We start from the raw sequence: 12,797 nt of genomic DNA, 5'->3' as shown, positions 1-12,797 counted from the left end.
CCTGGGGAGCTGGGAGGGTTTGCTTCCTGAGGGACCTGAGCGTTTTCTTCACCCCTGCCCAGGCCAGCCAATGACCATGGCCTCTCTTCCTCTTCTAGCGCGACACCGGCTGCTGCAAGCACCAGTGAGAAGGAGCGGCTCGTGATCGCCGGCTCTCGTCAGCCCACTGCAGCAGACGGAAAGCATGGCCACGGAGCTGGACAACTGCTGTCCAATATGCCTGGACAGCTGGGACGAGGCCAGCTTCGTGATGTCATGCTGCCACCGTTTCTGTTTCACGTGCATCCGGCAGTGGGCTGACACCAAGCCTGAGTGCCCCCTCTGCAAGAGGAAGGTGGAGTCCATCGTGCACTCAGTGAGGGGGGACGATGACTTTGAAGAGTATGTCGTGAGACCACCTTCGGCATCACCACTGGCCGTCCACCACGTCCCCCACAGCCCTGCAGCATCCCCACCACCGGCTGCTGGAGAGGTGCCCAGGGCTCCAGTGGGCAGCCTCCAGGCTGAGACCTGGGCGACACGTTTCTGGGTCCCCCCAGCCCTCCTCGAGCCCCTGCTGCCCTGGCTGCACGAGGTGCTGGGGCTGATATTTGAGGACGACCACCTGCAGGCAGCCATCGTGCAGGACTTCATCATGTCCAGCCTAGTCCTCGTCGGCCTGGATGAAGAGGTCCTGGGCAGGCTGCTGGGGCTCTTCCTGCATGACCGCACGGCGGCATTTGTGAACGACCTGATTGATGCCATCGTGCGGCTGTGCAGCAGGGAGGCCCACCGCCTGCTGGGGCTGGAGGATGCCCATGCTGCTGGAGAGCAGGAGGGCAGCCCTGCGGCTGCCCACAGCCCCTCTGCCTCCCGAGGGGCCTCTCCCGCACCCAGCCCAGCCCCCTCCAGCAGCCCTGCCACGGGGCACGATGTGGATGAGCTCCCCAGCACCTCCACGGCTGCCCTTGGTGGGGATCCTGGCAGCCGCCCTTCTGCCCCCGTTCCCATCCTGGGGGAGCAAGAAGAGCCTCAGGAGGAGACCGCACCAGATCCCCCCCACTTCCAGCGAGGGCAGGGAACGCTCCCCTGTGGAGCCACGGCGACCGCAAAAGAGGAGGGCTGGCAGCCCTAGGGCCTCTTCCCCACCAAACAAGAGGCCAGACCACAGGGAGAGCTAAAAAACATCCCAGGAGCTGGTTAAATAAGGGCTGCATCAACATCCGAAGCCCCTTTACCACCTAACAAGAGGCCAGCCCGCAGGCGGCACTAGAGGAACATCCCGGGAGCTGCTGAAGCCAGGGCTGCATCATCACCTGAGGCCTCTTCACCACTGAACAAGAGGCCAGCCCACAGGTGGCACTAGAACATCACCTGAGGCCTCTTCACCACCGAACAACATCCTGGGAGCTGCTGAAACCAGGGCTGCTTCATCACCTGAGGCCTCTTCACCACCCAACATGAGGCCAGCCCTCAGGCAGCACTAGAAGAACATCCTGGGAGCTGCTGAAACCAGGGCTGCATCATCACCTGAGGCCTCTTCACCACGCAACAAGAGGCCAGCCCACAGGCAGCACTAGAAGAACATCCTGGGAGCTGCTGAAACCAGGGCTGCATCATCAGCTGGGGCATGCGCTGGCCCCCAGGAAGATCAGAAGTCTCTCCTTAGTAGTCTAGGTCTAATGCTCAGAGAAACAAAATACAGGCATGAAAGCTACAGAAGAACTCTCAGTGTTACTAATAATGCAGGTGGCATTGCTGTCCTCACCCGTGCTGACTTCTCCCCTTTTTCCTGGGCCTGTGCCCACTGTTTCCTCTCTTTGCTCTTAGAGGAACACCATGGAGTTTCTCCATCTGGCCTGTCACAATCTCCTTGCCCTGCTTTGGCTATCGTGGGGCCTGGAGCTGTGCTCTTTGGGTGCATCTCTCCCAGAGCACAGGCCCGTGGGTCTTGGCCCTCTGCTCTTGCAGGGCCCATTTCCCTTGAGCCAAGTGCCATAGCGCCTAGCCCTGTGCTCTTGCAGGGGCCCTGTTTGAATTACGTGGTGTGGACTTTTCTTTTTTCGTTTTGTTTTGTTAAAGAGAGTCTGCTAGTCTGAAAATATTAAAAAGGATTTTTTCTTATAAGTGTATGTCTAACATCTCTGCGTGCTTGATTAATTCTGATGGGTTACTTTCTTTCACTGTGGAATGATGGCAATATTAGTTTACATATTTCAATGTGAAAATTGCAAAAAATTTTCAAGATAAATGGGAGAAAATGGCAGCCCAGTTAAGTAGGTGTAGACACACTCACCTTTTTTTAATATTACGAAATAAATGTTAAATAGTTGCAAACCAGTTTGGACCACTTTTCATCAGTCCTAAACATTCAGAACTTGATAATAGATGATTATCATATCTTAGAATTCGTATTCAGTATCACAGAGTGACTGATGTTGTCAGAGACCTCTGGACATTGTGTACTCCAATGCCCTGTTCAAGCAGGGTTACCTGCAACAAGTTTCCCACAACATTGTCTAGTCACACTTTGAATATCTGCAAATAGACACTTCACAACCTCTCTGGGAAACCTGTTCTAGTGTTTGACCACTCTCACAATAAAATAAAAAATTTTCTTATATTTAAATGGAATTTTCTTGTTTAAATTGGGTAGCATGTATTTCACTGTCTTTCTCCTTAACCCTTATTTGTTATTTGTACACATGGAGAAGTTGCCCCCTGAGACTTCTTTTCTGCAGGCTGAACAGTCCTTGCTCTCGTTATCTCTCCACGTAACAGGTGCTTCACAGCTGTTTATGATCTTCATGGCCCTTTGCTGGACTTGTGTATGTCTATCTTGTACATGGCAACCCAGACCTGGATGCAGCACCCAAATGTGTCTCACCAGGACTGAGTCGAGGGGAACGAATCACCTCCCTTTTGCTGCTTGTAACAGCCCTCAAAATGCACTGAATCATAGAATATCTCAAGTTGGAAAGGACCAAAAAGGATCATTGAGTACAACTCCCTGCTTCTCAGACTACCTAAAACTAAACCAAGTGACTAAGAGTGACATCCAGATGTTCCTTGAACTCTGGCAGGCTTGGTGCCATGAATACTTCCCTGGGGAGCCCTTTTCCAGTGACCAACTTCATCCTCCCAGTGAAGAAATGTTTCCTAATGTCCAACCTGAACTTCCCCTGCTGCAGCTTCGTATCATTTCCACATGTCCTATCTCTGGTCACCAGAAAGAGGAGATCAGCACCTCCTTGTCTGCTGCGCCTCTTGTGGAAGTTGTAGACTGTGATGAGGTCTTCCCTTCTCCAAGTTGAACAAGTCAATTGACCTCAGCTGCTTCTCGTAAGTCTTGCCCTTGAGACCTTTCACCATCCTGGTCTCCCTCTTCAGGACACACTAATAGTTTGATGTCCTTCTTATCTTGAGGTGCCCAAAACTGTACATGGTACTTGAGGTGGGGCCACACCAGTGCAGTGTAGAGTGGGACAATCACCTCCCTTGACCAGCTAGCTAGGCTGTGCTTGATGCGCTCCAGGACATGGTTGGCTCTCCTGGCTGCTGGGGCACACTGTTGACTTATATTAACTTGCCATCAACCCAAACCCCCAGTCCTCTTTCCACAGAGCTGCTCTGCAGAGTCTCATCCCACAGTTTGTATGTATAACCAGGATTACCCCCTCCCAGGTGCAGAATACAGCACTTACTCTTGTTAAAGTAGTCTTGTTAAAGTAGGCTGTAATGCAGCCCTGAATATACTAGTCTGCCTTTGCTGCAAGGGCTCATTGCTGGTTCCTGTTGACCTTCTACAACAGGAACATCAGGGCCTTTGTTGCAAAGCTGCTTTGCAGCCAGCTGGCCCCAGCATAAAGAGTTTATATAGTGTCCTGGAAATTAGTTATGCTGATATGCAGCATCAGGTATCTCTTGCTATACGACTTGGGAAACCAATATGAAAAAGAGAAAGGATGAATAGATTTACTTTAATCTAGATTACAAAATCTTTTTCCAGATGTACTATTTAAATTGATTTTTGAAGGAGTTAACTGAGTAAGCACATAGGAGTAAAATCATGATAAAAATAGATTGCAATGGTTTTCTACAGCACAGTGCCTCAAGCAATTACCACACAATGTATGGATTGAAAACAAGGGAAGCTGTAATTATATCCTGGGCATAATAAACTTTTGTTGATTACTGCGGGAAAGAATCTGATTCTGGAGATATTCAGGTCTCTCCCCTCAACTTCAGCCTCTCATGAGAGGAAGGCAAAAACTCTGAGGGAGTCAAGAATGCTCAGCTGGTTCTCTTGAATGTAACAGGGACAATAGGAGCTAGAAAACCACGTTTGTAGTTTCATCTTGGATTTACTGTTTTGGGAAAGATAATGAATGGAGAACACTCCATTTGTTGAATTCCTAACCTTATAGGCACCTGGAAGTAGCTTTTCTTTCTAATAGGCAATTCACAACATCAAAAATGTAGCCTTAACCTGGTTCATTTCCAAAAAGCTGGTTCCTATAATGATACTTACCTGCCTAATTCCATACTTCAAACACATATTAAGACTGCATTTGAATATAAATGGAGTACCTTTGGCCTTCACAGTCTCATTAAATAGTTACATTACATTAGGAGCCAAACACTTTTGGGTGTGGATGTGGAAACAACTTGCAAGCTGACATCCTAACTTTGGAGTCAAGGAAGAATGTGTCATCAGGATCTAGAAGCATGTCAAGAGATTCCTCTCCTCTCCTTCTATTGCCTTTCTCCCAGGGTTTGTGTAGGGGTGTGTGTGTGATATATCTGTGGATATTTCTAGAGCATTCATACAACACAGATATATAGCCACCTATTTTTGCAAGTGTAAAATGATGCCCTTTTTCTGAATATCATTCTTCCCGTTTTATTCCACCTTAGCACAAGTGGCCTGAAGGTCATAGTTTCTCAGGTTTTCCCTTCAGATAAACTTCTGGTAATTGTTGGTGAGATAAAAACACTTCTTTAAAACTCATTATTCTATGTCTCATCTAAATTTGAAGAAAATTATTGTTGCTGTAAAACTTCATCTTTCTTTTAGGAATTAATTTTATACAAAGGACTCAGTTTGACAAGCAACGTAGTTGCACCTGTTTCTGTGCACTTAGAGTGTTACTTTTCAGGAAAAAAAGAGCAAGTTTCTTAAAATATCCAGGCAGGTCTAGCCCATCCTTACAGTCTAGTCCTTAATTTTGCCACCAGTTAGTTTGTTTAAAACACTGCAGTAATTTCAGCAACTGATGAAGTGAATCTCAAACATCTGATTATAAGAACAATGAATAAGGAGAGTAATGAACCTTTATAACCACAGAAGCTGAAAACTAAAGGATGCAATTCAGCACCACATATAAAAGTATAAAAACATGCATCAAAATAAAAGCAATTTTCTAGAATCCAGATATCAAGAAAATTTTAAGAAATAGTGCTTATAAATTTGCTTCAGAGGGTTATGGTGTGATTAATTGCCTTTAAATAACTAGAACAAACCTGACATAAGTAGTAGTTTTCACGGCATTTAAGCGGCTACATAAAAGCAGGGAAAAACAACTTACAAAAATTTTGCAACATGAATAGATACTTCTGATTAAGGCAAAAGAAATTATAATTTTATAGAACAGTTGCATATTGACAGTATAATTATTGTGCTTGAAAACTCATTCCTTTTGATGCCACAATGTGTTTACTCTGTTAGTGGAGTAGGCTGAGAATTTATGAAATTCATATCACGGCTGCAATGAAATCCAATACTACCTTGTTCCTTTGCCCCAGAGTTTGTCACCAAAAAATACCTTCTCTGTTGGAACAGTGTATATATACACCTACTCATTAGAGGAAGAATCTGCCTGAAGGAGAACTAGAGGCAGAACTAGAGGCAGTATTGGAGATGACAAATTTAACTGATATTGTATATTTTTAGGCTGCCTTGAAACAATAATGCCACCTTTAAAGCCTGATCTAAACTGTATGTGTGAAGTCTAAAATTAATTTGTATCTGTTTCCTACTGAAATGTTTCAAAAGTGTCACTGCCCTTCTGGGGAGAGGACTATCATCTCTCATTGAAGACTTCAGGAAAGATACGGAGATTCAGTCCTTAAAGGTCTACTACCACTTTATCCTTTTAAATCTATTTTTATTTACAAGTGAACATTTGCTAGTACTCTTTTGGGCAAAGATAACTATACATAAAGTCAGCATTTTAATAAATACTGACAACAAAGTTTTATCCCTTCAGTTCATTCATAAAAAGTATTCCCCAAACTTTCAAGACTGAGATATTTACATGAGTAAATGTCACTAAAATCAAGTATAATTGATATAAAAATAACTTCCTTTGTCAGTTTTATCTAAGGCTGTCTTAGATGACCAAGACTGTGGTAACACGACTTTCATTTCCTGAATAAGATCTTAATAAATATTCTTACTGTGATAAAGTGGGGCATCAATAGTATAACACTACCCAGAATGCTCACATGTATTTTAGTGTGGATTTCATTAACAAAAAAAGCAGTACGTTGGTCAAGAAGTTAGATTTTCTTTCTATGCTCTGCATCTGACTCAGCACGCTCAAGCTCTAACCAGTGTTATCAACCCACAATGAAGAGTTTAGAAAACTAGAAAGTAACATGTGTGCTCAGTGCAGTACCATCCAGTGGAAAGCAGGAGAGGCATGAGGCACAACTGGTTTTATTTTTGAGAATGGAAGTTAAATCTTAGGTGAAATCATAGAAACAATTTAATAAAAATTTCTTTCACATTTAATTCCTAAGAAAAGAATGGGAGAAACATGTAACCTGAAATACATCTTGAAATAGTTTCTTGGTTCTTCTCTATTACTAACTAATGTCTCAAAATACAATCAACAGCTGATAAGAAACTGGCTGCATTTTTTAAATAATACTTTGTGTTATCCTGAAAAGCAGAGCTAGTTACTGAAAACATCCTGCATCCCTGCATTTTTTCGCAAGATTCTACTTTGTAAAGACCATATTTAGTTTTTGTCTTGTCATGTCTCATTTAATTCAGCAAACATGGGCAGAGAAACATGCCACACATTTTAAAACTTGATTTCTGAAAATTCTGAGCTACTGGCTTCATATAATGAAATCAGTCCTGACAGGAAATAGGTCTGTATTATATATGGGCACTTGCTCATTTCTCACTTCTGGAGAATATTGAAATGGAACATGGAAATGTTGACATGAGAATTGCTTTTATACCTTGTCTGCATGTGTGCAAGCACTACTTTCTTAAAAATGTGAATAATATGAAGTACCACTGATGTTAGGGCTCCTTAAGCCGTGCACTAAGTCAAATTTGTGCAAACTTTCCTATTCAGGAAATCCCCCTACTCTGCAGTTCAGTCTAAATAATGACTGCTTTTGGCTTCTCACTGGAAATAGGTCACTGTTAAACAAACAAACCATTTTAATATAGATTCTATACAAGTGTGGTTATTTTAGGAATGTAAGCTCTTCAGTTACAAGCTTCTTTGGACAGGTGGTGTTTTTACAACCTCCAGATTATGATCAAAGCCTTGTGCAGCTACCAAAATATAGCTATTAATAGCAAAAATAGGAATTATAATATGACAGATAACAGCACTAGATATAATAAGGAAAGGAAGAGTCAATGCAGAAAGAAGTATGTCAAACTAAACTGACTTTCCATACAAATACAGAGGATGAGAAGGATCTGGAAACTCTCAATAACTGTTGAATTATCGTACAGAGTAATTAACAATAGAAACACTAGACTGCATAGAGGTATTAGAATAATTTAATCCAATTTGTATTTAATACCACATAAGACATTAGTGAGACTAACTTAGAATAATGTATGCCATTCTGGTCACCTTATTAGAAAGGAACACACAGTTCATTGTAACCAAAATGAGAGTAATGTAAAACTGTTCAAAGTAGTTGCATAAGACGTTCCAGATTTTGAAAAAGAAAATGGGATCTTTTCAATCAGAAGACAAACATTTTCAAGTGAACAGAAAGGGTAGGTAGTATACAGGTGATTTTAAAGGAAAAATATGACTGCACAGGGCAGGAAAGTAAACAATGGGCCTATTACCCTTGAAACAGAAAGTGGAACAGATGTTCTGGAACAGAGAAGGCACTAACAGTTCCAGTTAGAATCAGTTCTTTCCCTTGGATTTGGATCTCTGTAATTTAACAACATATGACAAGTACTATAAGGCTACAGGCAAATTTTGAGGAAAAGCAATAGCATGATGGATGTCATAATACTTTGTACTTGTATATTCTTTTGGGTCATATTCTTCTGTGGGATACCTGTTCAAAAAACTATGCTGCTGCATTGCTTTTTGTTGCAAATTAAGTTTCCTTCACTGTTGTTGCAGTCACTTGGTGCTGTAGTCTTTTGAAACATATATTCCACCACATGATGCAAAATATCCTATTGTTAGTCTCTGCATGCACTCAGATTTCTCTATATGCCTCTTCCCATAATAGAATAACTGATTTCTGAACTTTTGAGTTAAAATCTTCCATCATTACTAGATTTTCATTCCATCATTTTTTTTTGACTATGATCAAAGTAAAGCTTTCCTTTTTCTATAGATAAATGCAGAGTGTCTGATATTAAACATTCACAAAGCATTTATGGATAGACTGCTGAAGTTAATGCAGCAAGCTAATTAAATTACTTTATGTGTTCAAAATGAATGCTTAGGACGCATAAAACGATATTAATCTAAAAGTGTTCCTTTATATAAAGAAAGAGTTCATTTTATTTATTTCTTGTAGAAGGTACCGAAAGTTAAAGTTTTACTTCTGTGAAAGTATACGTGTTCTTTCTGTCCATTAAAATTGAAGTAATATCTGGTGCGTGTACTTTTACTGTTTTGTAAGATTTCAGAAGACACCTGGACTTAAGTACGGCCTGTGGCACTGTCTCCCATGAGATTCTCACAGAGAAGCTGCTGATGTACAGGCTGGATGAGCAGACAACAAGCAAACTGGCTGAACAGGTGGGCACTGAGGGTGGTAACGAGCAGCCCAAAGTCAAGTTGGAGGCTAGTGACTAGTGGTGTAGCCTCTAGGTCAATACTAGGTCAAGTCCTGTTTAACATCTTCAGTAATGAGCTGTATGATGGGGCAGAATGGGGCAGAAACTTACCCTCAGTAAGTTTGCTTATGACACCAAATTAGGAGGAGTGGCTGCTACACAAGAAGGTTGTACTGTCATCCAGAGAGACCTCAGCTGGCTGGAGAAGTGGGCTGGCAGGAACCTTGTGAATTTCAACAAGAGAAGTGCAAAGTCTTGGAAAGAACAATCCCATGCACCAATATATGCTGGGGGGTTACCCAGCTGGAAAGCAGCTTTACAGAAAAGGGTCGGGGAGTCCTGGTGGACACCAGGCTGAACATGAACCTACAATGTGCCCTTGCTGCATAGAAGCCAAATGGTATACCGGGGTACATTAGGCAAAGTTATTGCCAGCAGGTCAATGGAGGTGATCCTTTCCCTCCACTCCATACTGGTGAGGTCATACCTGGAGTACTGTGTCCAATTCTGGGCTCCCCAGTACAAGAGAGACATGAACATACTGGAGAGAGTCCAGTAAAGAGCTGCTAAGTTGATGAGGGACTGGAGCATCTCTCCTATGAGGAAAGGCTGAGAAAGCTGGGACTTTCAGCTCATTTCAGCCTGGAGAAGAGAAGGCTCAAGGGGGCCTTAATACATACATTTGCCTTAATGTGTTTACCTGAAGGGAGGGTGTGAAAAGGATGGAGCCAGGGTCTTTTCAGTGGTGCCCAGTGACAGGACAAGAGGCAATGAGGACAAACTGAAACACAGAAAGTTCCAGCTGAACATCAGGAAACCCTTTTTCACTGTTAGAGTGATGAAGGACTAGCAGCGGTTGCCCAGGGAGGTTGTGGAGTCTCCTTCCTTAGAGATATACAGGTTCTTGGGCAGCTTGTGTCCATAGAATCATTGAATCATAGAATTGCTAAGGTTGGAAGGGACCTTTAAGATCATCGAGTCCAACCTTTAACCTACCCTGACAAAAGCCACTTCTAAACCGTGTCCCTAAGTGCTCCATCTACCCTTTTTTTAAACACCTCCAGGGATGGCGAATCCACCACCTCCCCGGGCAGCCTATTCCAATGTTTAATAACCCTTTCAGTGAAAAAATGTTTCCTAATATCCAATCTAAACCTCCCCTGACGTAACTTGAACCGGTTTCCTCTTGTCCTATCACTTGTCACCAAGGAGAAGAGGTCAGCCCCCATCTCTCTACAACCTCCGTTCAGGTAGTTGTAGAGGGTGATGAGGTCTCCGCTCAGCCTCCTCTTCTCCAGGCTAAACAACCCCAGCTCCCTCAGTTGTTCTTCATAAGGTTTGTCCTCCAGACCCCTCACCAGCTTTGTAGCCCTTCTCTGGACACGCTCCAACACCTCAATGTCCCTCTTGTAGCGAGGGGCCCAAAACTGAACACAGTACTCAAGGTGGGGCCTCACCAGTGCTGAGTACAGGGGGATGATCACTTCCCTAGTCCGGCTCACCACACTATTCCTGATACAAGGATACAAGGATTCCTGATACATGCTCGAGCATGATGGTTGGACCAGATGACATGCCTTCCAAACTCAACCATTCTGTGATTTTGTGATTCTGTGATTCTGTGACATTCTGTATTATTCTGTGAATGTTCACAGAACTTTGGATCATTACATATGAAAACGGTCTTTTAGGCCTTCTTACAGTCACTGTTCTGAATGCAGGGGAAAAGCTATTAGTGATTGCAACGTTTCATTGTCCTTTATAAAACACATTTTAAATAACATGGAAAATGTAACAGTTTTCTAAAGACTAGATTAGCTGATGAGACCCTAGGACTAAAGGAATGTCATTCTGGCTTCATTTTAGCAGAAAATACGAGAAGAACCAACCAGGAATATGACTGAAGGGCATTTAGTGAGGCACAGTTTGATTACAGATAGTCGCAGGTTGGACTCAGAAAAGCAAAAGTTTTTGTAATAGATCTTACTGAACTTTTTGAAGAGCTAATACACAGAGTTGGCAGCATGGAAGTTGAGGACACCATTTACCAACATTTCAAGAAAGCTTCCAATGCAGCATAACACAGAGAAGACTAATCTACAAGCTTAGAAGATCTGATGTGAAGAAGCAAGCTGTTTGAGCACAAAACTTATTGAAGATTGAAACCAAATAGCCCTGAAGAGTGAAAACATATGAGAATAGATGTGTGAAGGTTACAAGTGAGCTGCCACAAAGCTGAGGGATGAATTTCATTTGTTTCTCATCCAGAAAAAAAGAACATGGAGCAAGGCAATAGCAAATGCACATGACAGAAAATCAAAAGGAAAACAGAATGAATTCTAAAGATTAGAACAGACCAGAATCTCTTGCAAAAGCAACAGATTACACCTAATGCAATTTTATCTAAGTGGCAATGCAAGTACCCCATGTCAAATATATGTGAATATGTGTGTACACACTTATGTAGACACAGAAAATTTTGTGTTGCATGTGGTACAGTCCTTACTGCATGCTTTTTGTATCATCAGTTTTTTTGAAGTGACAGTTTTCAGAACTTACCATTTAGTCTGGCTAAGTTCATTCACAGAGATAGAAAGGGATATATTCTTTTCCTTCCCTTCATCACATTGTGCATTCCACAGGTCTTTTGAAGTTCTGTAGCCTCCATGCTCCTGCATCACCAGTGACCTCAGAACTTTTCTAGATTCTGGGTAAGATTCTAAATTTTGGCACCAGGCAAGCCAAGTCATTCCCCTGAATTTACTCTGTCTTTCTGAATGCCTCATATTTCTTTTGGGAACCTGTTGCAAATCAATTCTGTGGCTAATGCCATAAGAATGCTGTATCAATCGCGGATACTCTGGTACCAGCAAATATTTCCTCCACTTCAAAATGATGCTACCTGTGCCATTATTACCATAAATTACCAATAACTACCATTACCTTAAATATCGTGGTACAAATTGGGTCTTTTTTTCCTCACAAATGCAATCCCAGAATAAGATCATCCCTTATTGGCTAAGCTTCACACATCCTCACTGACAAGGAAGCAAGAAATATGCATGAAACGTGCAAGTATTCTTGATTAGTTATTGTCTTGCCACTACACCTTAAATGGTTAACCTTTATATACTTTAATTTAAGCAATGAATATATCATGGCAAACTTCCTCTCAGGCCTCTAGTAATTCATCCCCACATATTCTTGCGGAGGTGTCAGTATGGACTATTGTGTCACTTCATGTTCTCCCAAGAAAATCACCATTCAGGGTTTCAGTTGCATTTCATATGTATGTGTGTGCATATGTATTTTCTCTTTTTGAAAAAAAAAAGAGATTTCTTACTTTTGCTTCCTGCATTATTACATTTTTTCCCTTAAGCATATAGTATAGTTGGTAAACACTTCAGCAAAACTCCCTCTAAACCTCAAAAAGAAAATGTGCTGCACTTTTGGAAATGTCTATGATTTTCTTCCTACATTAAGTACTCTGATTTTCTTTTATGTTTTTACCGTATTTTAGTAGCACAGCCCAGTTCTGTCATGTAGTTATCCAGTCTCTCTTATCTTTTTTTTAGTACAAACTGATTGCTTTTTCTTTTCTTTCTCATCTCATAAATAACCTCATATGCTGGCCACCGGACATAAAGCCATTAGCCTAAATCAGTCCTCCTTGATTGATCTGTTAAAACTTCCTCAGCAAGTTATATAAACAAGCAAAACTTCTAAATCAATAAAATAATGAATTTGA

This window comes from Chroicocephalus ridibundus, chromosome Z (assembly GCF_963924245.1).
Source record: "Chroicocephalus ridibundus chromosome Z, bChrRid1.1, whole genome shotgun sequence".
NCBI lineage: Eukaryota > Metazoa > Chordata > Aves > Charadriiformes > Laridae > Chroicocephalus > Chroicocephalus ridibundus.
This window is presented reverse-complemented; position numbering follows the sequence as displayed.